At 44.3% G+C, this 12,382-nt stretch overlaps 1 long non-coding RNA gene across 1 annotated transcript; it reads left to right on the top strand.

Annotated features, from left to right (window-relative positions):
* Positions 1-315: 315 nt before the first annotated feature.
* On the top strand, positions 316-9,507 carry LOC131896203 (uncharacterized). The gene is made up of 3 exons (XR_009375381.1): positions 316-394; positions 7,054-7,158; positions 9,062-9,507. It is a non-coding gene; the product is annotated as an uncharacterized LOC131896203 (long non-coding RNA).
* Positions 9,508-12,382: the final 2,875 nt, after the last annotated feature.

The raw sequence follows: 12,382 nt of genomic DNA, 5'->3' as shown, positions 1-12,382 counted from the left end.
CTAGGGACTGAAAGTTTTATTCTGGGAGCTTTGTGGAGTTCACTTTCAAACCAGAAGATTTTCTTTCAAGTACTTTCCAACACTTAGTGCTAAAACATTTTCATCAAAATGCGGGAAGTGTGGTTTCAGTTGAGCAGACACTCATTCTCAAGTTCAAGTACAAGATGAGGGCATCTTTCCCCGATGCGTGCAGTCATATCAGCCTCCTCAGGCCATAGGGCAGTGGCCTTTTCATTATCGAAATCATCCCGCTCTTCTGTTTTTATGGAAAAGATTTGTGGAACAAGTCTGAATGTTTCCTCTATCTGTTTTCAAGCGAACATTCAAGAGAAAACTCTTTTCAAAAAATAGGAATACTATGGGGCTAGAAAAGGCTTTGGAACCAGAATGCAAGGTAAGTGAGGGAAAAGAATCCTATGCAAATCCCTAACCTAAGATATGGTTAGACCTATGAGCAAAGTGCCAAACCCTTGTCAAGGTGTCCTACCCATTAACTATTTATTCCTCTGTTCTGAGCACATTTCTCTCACTAGCTGGTCATTTTGAGAAAGATATGCTATTTCTTGGGGAAAATTTGAGGCTACTCAAGAATGTTGACATGTCTTTCTCAGAAAACTACCCATGTTGACTGCAGCCGTAGTCACAGTAGACACGGTGTAGAAACAACCCAAGTATCCACTGATGAATCAATATGAGAAGATATGGCTTATGGCAATGGTATACACGTAATCAAAAGAAAAGGCTATTGCTTTCAGCAATGTGGATGAAACATGTTAAATGAAATAAGCCAAGCACAGAAAGACAAATACTGTGTGTAATCCCTAAAAACACTGATTTCACAGAAGCAGAAAGAACAGAGCAATTACCTTGGGAGTAGGGGAGGGTGTTGCTGGAGAATTTCTCTCCAGCTCCCGCCACCAAGTCCCACCAGTTCCAGAGCCCACTTATAAAATAAACACACAAACTCTTATATTATTTAAACTGCTTGGCCATTAGCTCAGGCCTGTCATTGTCTAGCTCTTACTCTTATATTTAGCCCATTTCTATTAATCTTTACTTTGCCACATGGCTTGTGGCTTACCGGTACCTTACATCTTCCTTGTCCTGATGGCGGCTGGCTGTGTCCCCCTCTCAGCCTTCCACTTCCAGCATTCTTTTCCTTGTCCCGCCTATACTTCCTGCCTAGCCAATGGCCAATCAGTGATTTATTTACTGACCAATCAGCAACACACTTGACATACAGACCATCCCACAGCACTTTCCCTTTTCTTTTCTTAAAAAGGAAGGTTTTAACTTTAACATAGTAAAATTATATATAACAAAACAATTATCAAGCAAGAATTACAGATACAATATTAAAGAAGAGATCCTATCTATCTTATATTTGTGAGTTTAAGGTTTTATATCTAACTTATCTTTTATTATAACTAAGGAAAATTGTAAGTATCTAGTCTTTAACCACATCAAAGACCTCAGAAGGATATACTACTACCTGAGAAATGGAGAAGGATATAAGCAACTTTTAGGAGTCTTGTAGGGTAGACAGAGACAGCTGGCAGCCTGGACAGTCATTCAAAGTTCTCTTGTAAAGTTGGGGCATCTGTCTTCAGCCCACAGGCCTAGAGTCTCTTATTCACTTTTTTCTGTGTCCTGTAGAATGTCTGGCAGTTTTCTCTGCAAAGCAGGAACCTGAAGGACCATTTTGTCAAGCAAAGTTCAGTGGTCACCTTTGTATGGGTCCTGCAGGTCCAGTTGATCAGACAGTCCAGGCAAGAACAGTTTCTTGCCCAAATGGCTATTTTTGTCAAGGTGAAGATAAACTCCGTATGGAGTGTCTTTGATGCCCATCCTCCTCTCTGAAGTAAATCGGTGCTGTCAGGAGCAGACATGTCTCACTGTCCAGAAAGTCTAAATTTTTAAAACATTTTAAATGCCATATTCTGTAGGTCTTTGAAGTGTTTGAAGACTACCTATCTATCTGAAATATAACTATGTATACCTAGAAGACTTAACTAACATGGCTACAAATATGATTATCATAGATGACTAATTATTAATCTATTTTTTAATTATCCATTATAATTTTAAATGAGTTACATAAACATAATACCTCAAACAAGAATAGAAATATATATACAGTATAACAAAATTAAGTTTAAACTTGTATCAATAAACTAAAATCTATAGCGATGTAAAACATTTTAAACAAGTTGTTACTCTTTAAAAGTAGGTTTATTAATCTACCCTTTCATCCTATCATATCTAAACTATCCCCTTTTTTTCTTTAGAAAGAGATTGTATTTATAATCAACCTGATTTAAATAAAAATATTGTTTTTGTCTGTCCCACACCAGAGGGCTCTTCTGATTTGGGACATAAGAATCTCTTAACCATTTTTTTTTTTTTTTTTTGAGCAATATGTCTGGGTTTAGAGGGGGAGTGAGCCAATTCCATCTCTAAAGCCAGCTTGGTATATTTGGGAATTTGGGCGTAGCTTCTCTTACTACTTCCTGCTGGAGGGGGGCGCTGTATCTTATGGAGACAGAAAGAAAATTTTAGGATCATGGAGTAGTCCGTGAGGCTGTATCGTCTGAGCCAGTTGACTTGAAACCATTCTGGATGTTGAATCATCTGGGCCATGGTGTCATTGGAGACCTTTCAGGGGGTCTTGGCTGGTCAAACCTGATGTATCTTAATCTGGAACAAATCCATAGTCTCTGGCTTTCTGTGGAAACAAGAGCAGAGACTCTTTTCCAAAGCAACATATCCTTATATCCAAATTTTGAAGTCAAGGTACCTTTAAAATATACATTTTGGCATAACTCAACAGCTTTTACAATCAAATGTTTTTCTGCAGTTACGAATATCAAAGAGAACATAATCCAGATTCTCTGTGTGGTAGTCATCTTTACGTGGCTTATTTTTTTATATTAGCTTGAGCCTATTGCTTTAAACTGCAGCCTTCTAAGCCTGAAACGGCGCAGTGGCTGCTGGCTCTGCCCACTTCAGCTTCCCAACATGGCGGTGGTCCGCTTTCCGCCAGCTCTGGGAGCCGTAACTCTCAGAAATAGTGGGTCTACATTTTTACCAAAGTAGCATTTAGCCCAGAAACCTCTTTTTTTGTTTTGTACTAGCAAAGGCTAAATCCACTACACAGCTTAATGTGCCACTTGCAGGGGCCTCATTCCCGCCATACGGCGGCAGGTTGAGCATGCACGCCAGGAACCCGCCATAGTAGCTCAAACACGCAGGCTGCCGCTAGCTTAAAAGAGACAACTAGGAGCTGTTTTTAGCTCCGTTTTAGAATCTTTTTTCTCCGTTTTTAGGTGGAGACTCTTGCCCCACGTTGGGCGCCATTTGTTGCTGGAGAATTTCTCTCCAGCTCCCGCCACCAAGTCCCACCAGTTCCAGAGCCCACTTATAAAATAAACACACAAACTCTTATATTATTTAAACTGCTTGGCCATTAGCTCAGGCCTGTCATTGTCTAGCTCTTACTCTTATATTTAGCCCATTTCTATTAATCTTTACTTTGCCACATGGCTTGTGGCTTACCGGTACCTTACATCTTCCTTGTCCTGATGGCGGCTGGCTGTGTCCCCCTCTCAGCCTTCCACTTCCAGCATTCTTTTCCTTGTCCCGCCTATACTTCCTGCCTAGCCAATGGCCAATCAGTGATTTATTTACTGACCAATCAGCAACACACTTGACATACAGACCATCCCACAGCAGGAGGGATTGGTTAATGAACACTAAATTAGCTAGCAAGGATACATTCTGCACTGACTGCACAGGAAAGAATGACTATGGATAAAGTATAGCATATTTCAAAATAGCTATGAGAGGACGTTAAGTGGTCTTGCTACAGTTATTTTATACCAAGTTACAAATACGTTAAATATGATGATTTAGTTATTTCATAATATCTACATATAGCAAGGCATCACACTGTAACCCCCCAAAACATGCACAAAGCCAATGGACTCCTGTCCCAGACTGGCCACTTCCAGTCTTCTCTTCCACTAAGGTTGCAGGGCCTCCCCCAAGACCTATCCATACCGAACTCATCCCTGTGACCATGCAGGCCTGGTACAGGCCCTCGCAACTCCCAGCAGTCTGAGTGGAGCTAGATGGGGCACAAACCCACTTTTCAGCTTCCGTTTCTCAAAGGCACCATGCCACATGCTTACACCACTATTAATTGCACAGAACTTCTGGGTTATGAGTCCTGCCTCAAGGCAAGTGGAAATACCTGTGGTGCTTGCTAGGCACTTCGGTACTGTCCAGGAACGGCTCCAAACACTAGGTTATTTAACCTTCCAAACAAACTCAGGGTAATCCAGCAAATTTGTCCAAGTCTAGATAGGTGCCAAAAGGGACTGAAAGCAAGGACTGAAACAGAAATGCTGGAAGAGCAGCACTTTTCATGACAACCGGAAGGTGGGAACAGCCCAATGTCCACTGAAAAGTGGTCCAGCCACACAATGAACTATTATTTAGCCTTAGAGATGGCTCAGCAGTTAAGAGCACTTGTTCTTGTAGAGGACGCAGGTTGTTTACAGCACCCACATGGTGGCTCAAACTACCCAATAACTTCAGTTCCATGAAATTTGGTGCCCTCTTTTAGCTTCTGTTTTCACTAGACATGCATACAGTGCACACACATGCAGGCAACACACTCATACACATAGTTTATCAGAAATTATTTTCAAAGGATGAAAAGCCTGACCCATATCAGCATATGAATAAACCTTCTGAGCTTTACGACACATGAAATAAACTAGATATAAAAGGACGAATACCATATAGTTCCACTCAGGTAAGTACCCTGGAATTGTCAAATATCAGAGCCAGAGAGGAGACATTGGTTTCCATGGGCTAGGGTTTGAGAAGTTAAGTGTGTTGCAGCCACGGATTTTTTCTCGTAGAGCTAATGTCCATGTTCTGGAGCTGAATGGCTGGTGATGGCTGCACAGCATTCTAAATGTACTCAATGCCTCTCAACTATAGACTTCCAAAGGGGACAAGGACAACTAAGACAACAAATTGTGTTATGTGTACTAACAATTGTGTACATTAAAGTTAAAATAGTTTTAAATATTTTACCTCAGTCAAAACAAACACTCTGAGGAGACTAGACTCTATGGAAACACCCTAATTCTGTGAGTCCTTCTGCCAAACCAGGCAGTACCAGAGACACAACAGTGAAGGGAAGAGCCTCAGCCTGCCCTCACATGGCCCACACTCCAACTGAAGAGACCCACAACCACCACTGTCTGATTTCCAGTGAGGCACAGGCCACAGCAGTGAGGTGCAAGCTCGAAACACAGAGGGTGAATCCTGGGGGAATCTAAAAGCAGCCTGCCAGGACCACGTCACCTGGATGCAACAGAATCCCAAGATGTCTACAGTGAATCCAACTGTCACTCTGGTGAGTAAAAGCTGTGACAGGTCAAGAGCTCTCACACAGTCCTGCTCTCAATTCACATGTGGTCCAAGCTCAGCACACTCCCCAGTGGGCTGCAGTCATGCATAAATCATCTCCGAGATGCTCAAATGAGTCTGCACAACACATTCTTCAAGGCCCAAATGCATTTTCACCCCATCTCTTAGCACCTACAGGAGTGGGAAGCATGAACTGCAGAATCCTCAAACCACCCGAGTCAGAGTGGCAGGCCTGATAATCCCTGGTTCGGTGACCTCTCTGAACTTCAGTTTCCAGGACTTTGAACCTCACTAGGTTGAGTATTTTGGACAGTTCTTACCATGTATTATAAAATTAGCTATTATTGTCATCACCTAGTCTATCTTCAAAAGATCCAAGGAGTCAGGAAAGGGGCGGGTACCAACTGTCTTCACTTAGGAAACGGGTAAAGAAAGCAAATAGTTCAAGTTATTTGGCTCTTTGACTCCACTGCTCTCCCCAACTACACTGTAGAACCTTCAATAATCTAATAAAAGCATTTGATGAAAACTTAAGACTCTCACATTTGGCCACCTACTGTGTAACAGACACTGACTACCACTTTTTCTGGTGCCTATAAGAAACAAGATCTCAACTTCTCCAAACCCAGCACCTTGGTCTATAATTCCAACACCAGATTCAGAAACCTCTGTATTGTCCATTGGGAAACTGAGCTAAGAGCCTGGCTTTCATTAATCATCTTTATAGACCAAGAACTCTTCACCTTGGGGAAAAGAAGAGTGATAAAGCTTTTGGTACTTCGGCATCTGCCGTTCAAAGGTGGTGAAGATGGATAAACAAGAGATACTGAACAGAACTAAGTACAGAATGGTGGAGGATCAGGTACAAACACATGCTATGCTCCGGTGGAGCCAACAGGAAAAACAGGAGTCCGGCTAAGCTTATTCAAGTTTAGGTTGGTACAATTGGTGAAAACTATGGCACAAATAGAATTTAATGGGGTTTTAAATGTTTTCTGTGATGTTTATGCAAAACATGGGGACCCAGACAGTTGACCAAACATCCCAAGCATGTCGTTAAAGCTATTTCTGGAGAAGATTATCATTGGAACTGGTACCCAAAGCCAAGCGCATTGCTCTCCCTGATGTGAATGGTCCTCACCTAATCCGCTGAAGACATGGGTAGAAAAAGAAAGGTAAGAGGGGATCATCCTACATGCCTGAGCTGAGGCATGGGGCTTTTCTTCTTCTGTTTCAAAAGGAAACATTAGCTCTCCCTGGGTCCCAAGCCTGCTGTTAGGTATCGCTTCCCCATTAGTTCTTGTTCTCAGATCTCTAGATCTGACTGGAACTAGACAATCCGCAATTAGAGGTCTCCAGCTTGGTGATTGCAGATCTTGAGACATGTCAGCTTCTGTGGTTGTATAAGCTGATTCTGTAGAATATATACGTGTGCATGCATGCGTGTGCAGCAATGCGTGTGCATGTGTGAGTGTGTGTGAGAGAGAGTACTTACACTATCTATGCAGATTGATCCTGACTTGTACTTTGAGTTGATGATTTTCTTTTGCTTTATGACTGTATGAGTGTAACCACGTACAACTAACAACTCCCATTTTTCAATTTCAGTACAGTGTTTCAGAAGTTACAGAAGATGAACAACATAACACGGGTTGTACATTAGTTGATTTTGTCCAACTGTAGACTAATTCAAGTATTCTGCACATGTTTAAGGTAAGCTAGGCTAAGTTATAATGCTCTATTGTCCACATGTAACATGTATTTTCAATGTACAATATTCTCTACTTACAATGATTAGCTGGGACATAACCCATCGTAGTAGAGAAACATCTGTATAGATTTTTACTACTGGTTCTCTTTCTCTGTAACCCTTTTCAATAAACTACCATTGGCTTAGACAGGAAAGAAAATTCTCAGAAGTATAAAAAAACAGGGTGGGTGGGGGGCTAGACACAATAGCCCAGACCTGCGATTCCAGTACTCAGAGGCAAACGAAAGGACCACTCCAAGGTTGAAGCCAGTGTGTGGTCCACATAGTAAATTCCAGGCCAACAAAGGCTACATGGTGGGACTGTCCGAGAAACAACAACTGGCTGAAAAGACTCGAGAAGGTCATTAGCAAATGAGTGAAGCAGGGGCCATGAGAGGAGACTGGGCACATTCAGGGCAGTGTAGGTCGACGACGTGGGAGCCACGAGAGTATGGATTTGGAGGGAAGGGGGAAATGGGTATGAGAATAATGAGAGCAGTAAGACAGAGCAGACTATCAAGTGCTCTCAGTGAATTCTGAATGTGACCCTCCATTCAGACAGACAACGGTGGCCATGAGCTTGTGAATTGTTCTGCCCTATTTAGGGAGAGGACCCATTCATGCCTGAATAGAGAAGACTAGAGCCCTGGAGGCCAGCTAAGTGGCACCTGTATGTGTCCAGGTGGGATGAGATGTATAGGCTAAGATGTCAATGAGGAAGTCTCCTGCCTTTGAGAACACACTCACATCCCTTCTTGGGCCTCAAGAGCTCCCAGACAGTTCCACACAGCAGCCAGGTACAAAGGCCAGTCAGCCTGGGAGAAAGCCACCTACTCACACCTCAGAGTCTGTGGTACTCCATGCTTGCAAGCCTGTCATCACTTACCACTACAGAGTTCCCACCTCAGAACGGAGTTCCCACCTCAGAACGGAGTTCCCACCTCAGGACAGAGTTCCCACCTCAGGACAGAGTTCCCACCTCAGGACAGAGTTCCCACCTCAGGACAGAGTTCCCACCTCAGGACAGAGTTCCCACCTCAGGACAGAGTTCCCACCTCAGGACAGAGTTCCCACCTCACTACAGAGTTCCCACCTCACTACAGAGTTCCCACCTCACTACAGAGTTCCCACCTCACTACAGAGTTCCCACCTCACTACAGAGTTCCCACCTCACTACAGAGTTCCCACCTCAGTGTTCCCCTCCAAGAAGCAGAGTGCAATGTTGTCTGTATCTCACAGAAGGGCTATGAGAACCAAGTGTGAAGCAGCACTAAAGGGGAAAGCAGCCCAGTGAAAGGCTGGCTACAGCAGAAAACACCCAGGACGAAGCTCCCATTGACCTGCGGCCTCCTGCAAAAGCAGACTCTTTACGGGTTCAGCTATAGATGATCACCTCCATAAAGTACTTGCAACCTCATTGAGATCACGGTACAACGACTCAATCACTGCCCAACAGTTTTTGCCTTCCACACTAAAATGAGCCTGTCCCAACTGACTTACAATGAGGTAACCCAGGTGAGGTAAGAGGCAACACCAGGCCTCGCCCTGTAGAGACGGGGCTGAAGAGCAGAGATGAATGGGTAAGAGGCTGCATCAGAGCAGGTCTGGACAAAGGACAGACCTCCCATTACAGTTATACCTGGAACGGTGGCCGAAATCTCAAATGGAACAATCCCACGGACTCTACAACAGGATCTTCCTACAATCCCTTCTCTCCAGGGGCCACTCATGGACAAGAGTCTGTCCTATATTGTCAGGCATGACCCAGGTACCACCGCAAATGCTCCATGTGTGAACAGGGTAGGATAAGCTCTGATACAACAGAAAACTCGAGTAACTGGGGCTCTTGTTCTCTATCTGCTTTAGGGAGCACAGACGATCCAGGAGAAGGTCAGTATCAGCGGGTAATGAGAACGGCTGGTACTCAAGAGACTTTCCCACAAGCCAGACCCTATCTCCTCCACTCTTCATTGTGTCAGTTCCTGGGATTCTCATCCCCTGTGGCACGGCTCCATTCTGCAGATGGAGAAACTGAAGCACGAAAAGGTGAAATATTGACGAGCCCTTCAACACACAGCAGAGCTGGTCTTTCAACTCAGCCTAGTGTGGCTCCCACATCTGAGCCTTCAGAGAATGCCAGTATCCAAGTATTGCCATGCTTCTATCCTAAAGTATATAGAGGAAGAGTGCAGGAGCCTATGCCCAATGAGAAAGGTCAGCAGAGGGGTTTTAATTCTGCCTCCCAACTTTCCTGAATGTTCCAATACCAATAGGATATACATTAAGTAGAAAGACACAAATAGAGTGAAACTGATCCCCCCCATCTTTCGTCATCCCCTCTCAGAGGGAGCCCCTGAGAGAAGTCTCTCACCCAACATGAATACTGAGCATGCCCAGTGCAGGCCACACTGAATCAGCTCAAGAACAGAAACTAGATGAACCTACAGCAAGGCTGAGTGTCAGGCAGGCTGCCAAGAGACACTGCTGGAATCAGCTGTCAGCTACCTACTGATCCGATTAAGAAATGTTGGTTAATACTGCAAGTACAATTAAAAATACATCAGCCACACACAGAACACCAGCTCCCATAACTTTTCTAAGAACTGATTAGACAAAGCAAAAGGCCTTGCTGGTTTCTGATTAGCCAGCAGAAGACACCTGGACCTGTAATTAAGTCTTCCTAGGAGAGGAAGAACTCCAAAGCTGTCCTGTGCAACCTCATGGATAGCAGTGGATTAAAGACAAGGCATATACCTGAATACTTCCTCCCTTAGGACTTCTAGACAGAGAAGTATAGACAGCCTCCATGACTTCTGGAAGTTATGCTAAGCAGTATGTATACATACATTGTTTGTTTGGCTTTCATATAAGCAACGCTTCCTGGACGTTGGCAAAGCTCCCTTGGAAGGACCAGTGACAGCCAGCAATGCCTGCCCTGCACTGGTGGGAAATGAACAAATGTAGGGAACTGAAAGCATCCTTGATGGATTTATGACTTAATCACAACAACCCTAGAGGTGTTCTCCACCTACCCACCCCTGAAGTCAAAGGGCACCAGTGTAGCTACTCTAAGCCAGTTAGAAGAATGATCTAGATGAACCAACAGAAGCATCTACATAGGATAGCACCACCAAGGCCATTTTTCAATCACACACACACACACACACACACACACACACACACACACACACACGCTTCATTCAATTACTGTGAAGTGCTTTGCCAATATAAAATACGTGGGGAAGTCCTGAATGAACTCATCTGTGTGAAAGTCGGGTATAACTTCCCTTGGGTCTTCAGAAAGAAGATGCCCCCCGCCCCGGGGACCATACCAGAGCCTGTCTGCTTCTCGGCAAGTCCACAGCTCTCTTTCCGCTTCCCTGCACCTCTAAGCTTCAGTTAACCCAAGCTGAGCAGTCACATGGCACAAAGAACTCTGCTCTGCCACGTTCCAGCCTTGCGGTCAGGGCAAGGGTCCTCTTCCAACAAGCTACAGCTCTTAAGACTGGGGGAAATCAAGTGTTCCGGTCAGGTCATGGACAGGTTTTCTGAGACTCAAGAGACAGTGTGTCATTGCACTTTAAAGCCCCATACAGGCTCATAGTAGTCATTAATTGCATGAATTCTAGAATGGAATGCATGCACAGTCCTGAAAGGAAATCCTAATCCTAAAGCCTTTTAATAAGACTCAGCTGCAAGCTCTAAACTTCCAATCCCTGTCTTGGGTTTCCAGGCTCTAGCTAAAGAGAGACATTCCACCTCCCAAGCAGTACATACCCTGACTCTTTTAACATGCCAGTAGGACTCCAGAGCAGACAGTAACGGTGACCAAAGGCCTCACTGAACTACATCGTGTATCGGTCAAGGGAAGGGCAATCGGTCATGAGCATCCTCCAACAGCTCCTTTCTAGAAATGCACATCTAGTCTGCCTCTCTCCGTCACTGGCCCCAAGTGCTTACACTTTGCCACAATGCTTTGCACTCCCTGGAGCTAAGTCATGGTCCTAATTATTCTTCTCTGATAGCAAGGTAGCCTGAACAGTGCTCCAAAAGCATTGGAAGCTCGGAAAACTACGGACAGCAGGCAGCTGCAAAGTGCGTTAGCTGGATACTGAGATCGGTGCAGGGGCTTATTTGTCACCACGACAGAAGGTGATAATGTGACATTTCACAAGTTTCCAAACAGCAGGGGGAAAACCACCTCCGTGCTATTATTTGCAGCAAGGCTGGACTTCCTAGCACATGTGCAGCCTGAATGATGAATCACTCATTTATTCCGCAGACTGAATACCAAGGCAGCCTCGGTCCACAGTGAGATAGCTCTGTGCCTGAACTTTGTGAAGAGAACCTGCTCGTTTCTGTGCCTGTAGTTTTCTCCATCAGCATGACTTTCCCCAAGAAATCATAATTTACAGAATTCCTACTTGGAAGAGGCTCATGATTCCACAGTAAACCCTGGCAAAGGCATCACGTTCCTGATCTCTTCTCCCCCCTGAGGAGGTCACCTCCTCCTCCCAACCTAACAGGTCAAGGGTGGAAAGAAAACATTTATCACCTAAAACAACAACTGTTCTTGGCTTTGAAACAGCACCCACTGTAGACCTTCAAGAGTCCTTTAGGAGGCGGCTCTGGCTATAACCCAGTTGGCAGAGTACTTACTAAACATGCCCTAAACTCAATCCCAGCACTAAATAAACAAGCATGTAATAAACAAGGACACCTGTAATCCCAACTATCGGAGGTGGAGGCAGGAGCAGCAGAAAGAGCTCAAAGTCATCCTCTACTGTGCAGCAAGTTCAAGGCCAGTCTGGGCTATATAAAAGTGTGTAAAAGAAAGAAGTGGGGAGCAAAGAGGAGATGAGACAGGGTAAGAGAAGCAGTCTCCTCTTCCCTCCCCTCCTCCAGGGCACAGGCATCAGAAATACACTGGGGAGGGGAAGCAATGCTTACACGTCACACTCTCAAGTTCTACTGCTAATTTTGTGACCTTATCCAGGCCATTAAATCTCCCAAGAGAAAAATCCATCTTTCTACACTTGAAAGGATTGAATATGAAAAAAAAAATATGTCAGGTACCATAACTCACATCACAATGGTTTAATGTCAATTAAAACTGATAATGATACGTCATTAGCTTGTTCAAATGCGGTGAGCAGCCGTGTTCCATAAGCTGGGGAAGAGAAGACA

The sequence above is a fragment of the Peromyscus eremicus genome, chromosome 19, assembly GCF_949786415.1.
Source record: "Peromyscus eremicus chromosome 19, PerEre_H2_v1, whole genome shotgun sequence".
Lineage (NCBI taxonomy): Eukaryota > Metazoa > Chordata > Mammalia > Rodentia > Cricetidae > Peromyscus > Peromyscus eremicus.
Note: the sequence above shows the minus strand (reverse complement) of the source record. Positions and strands in the feature narration are given on the sequence as shown.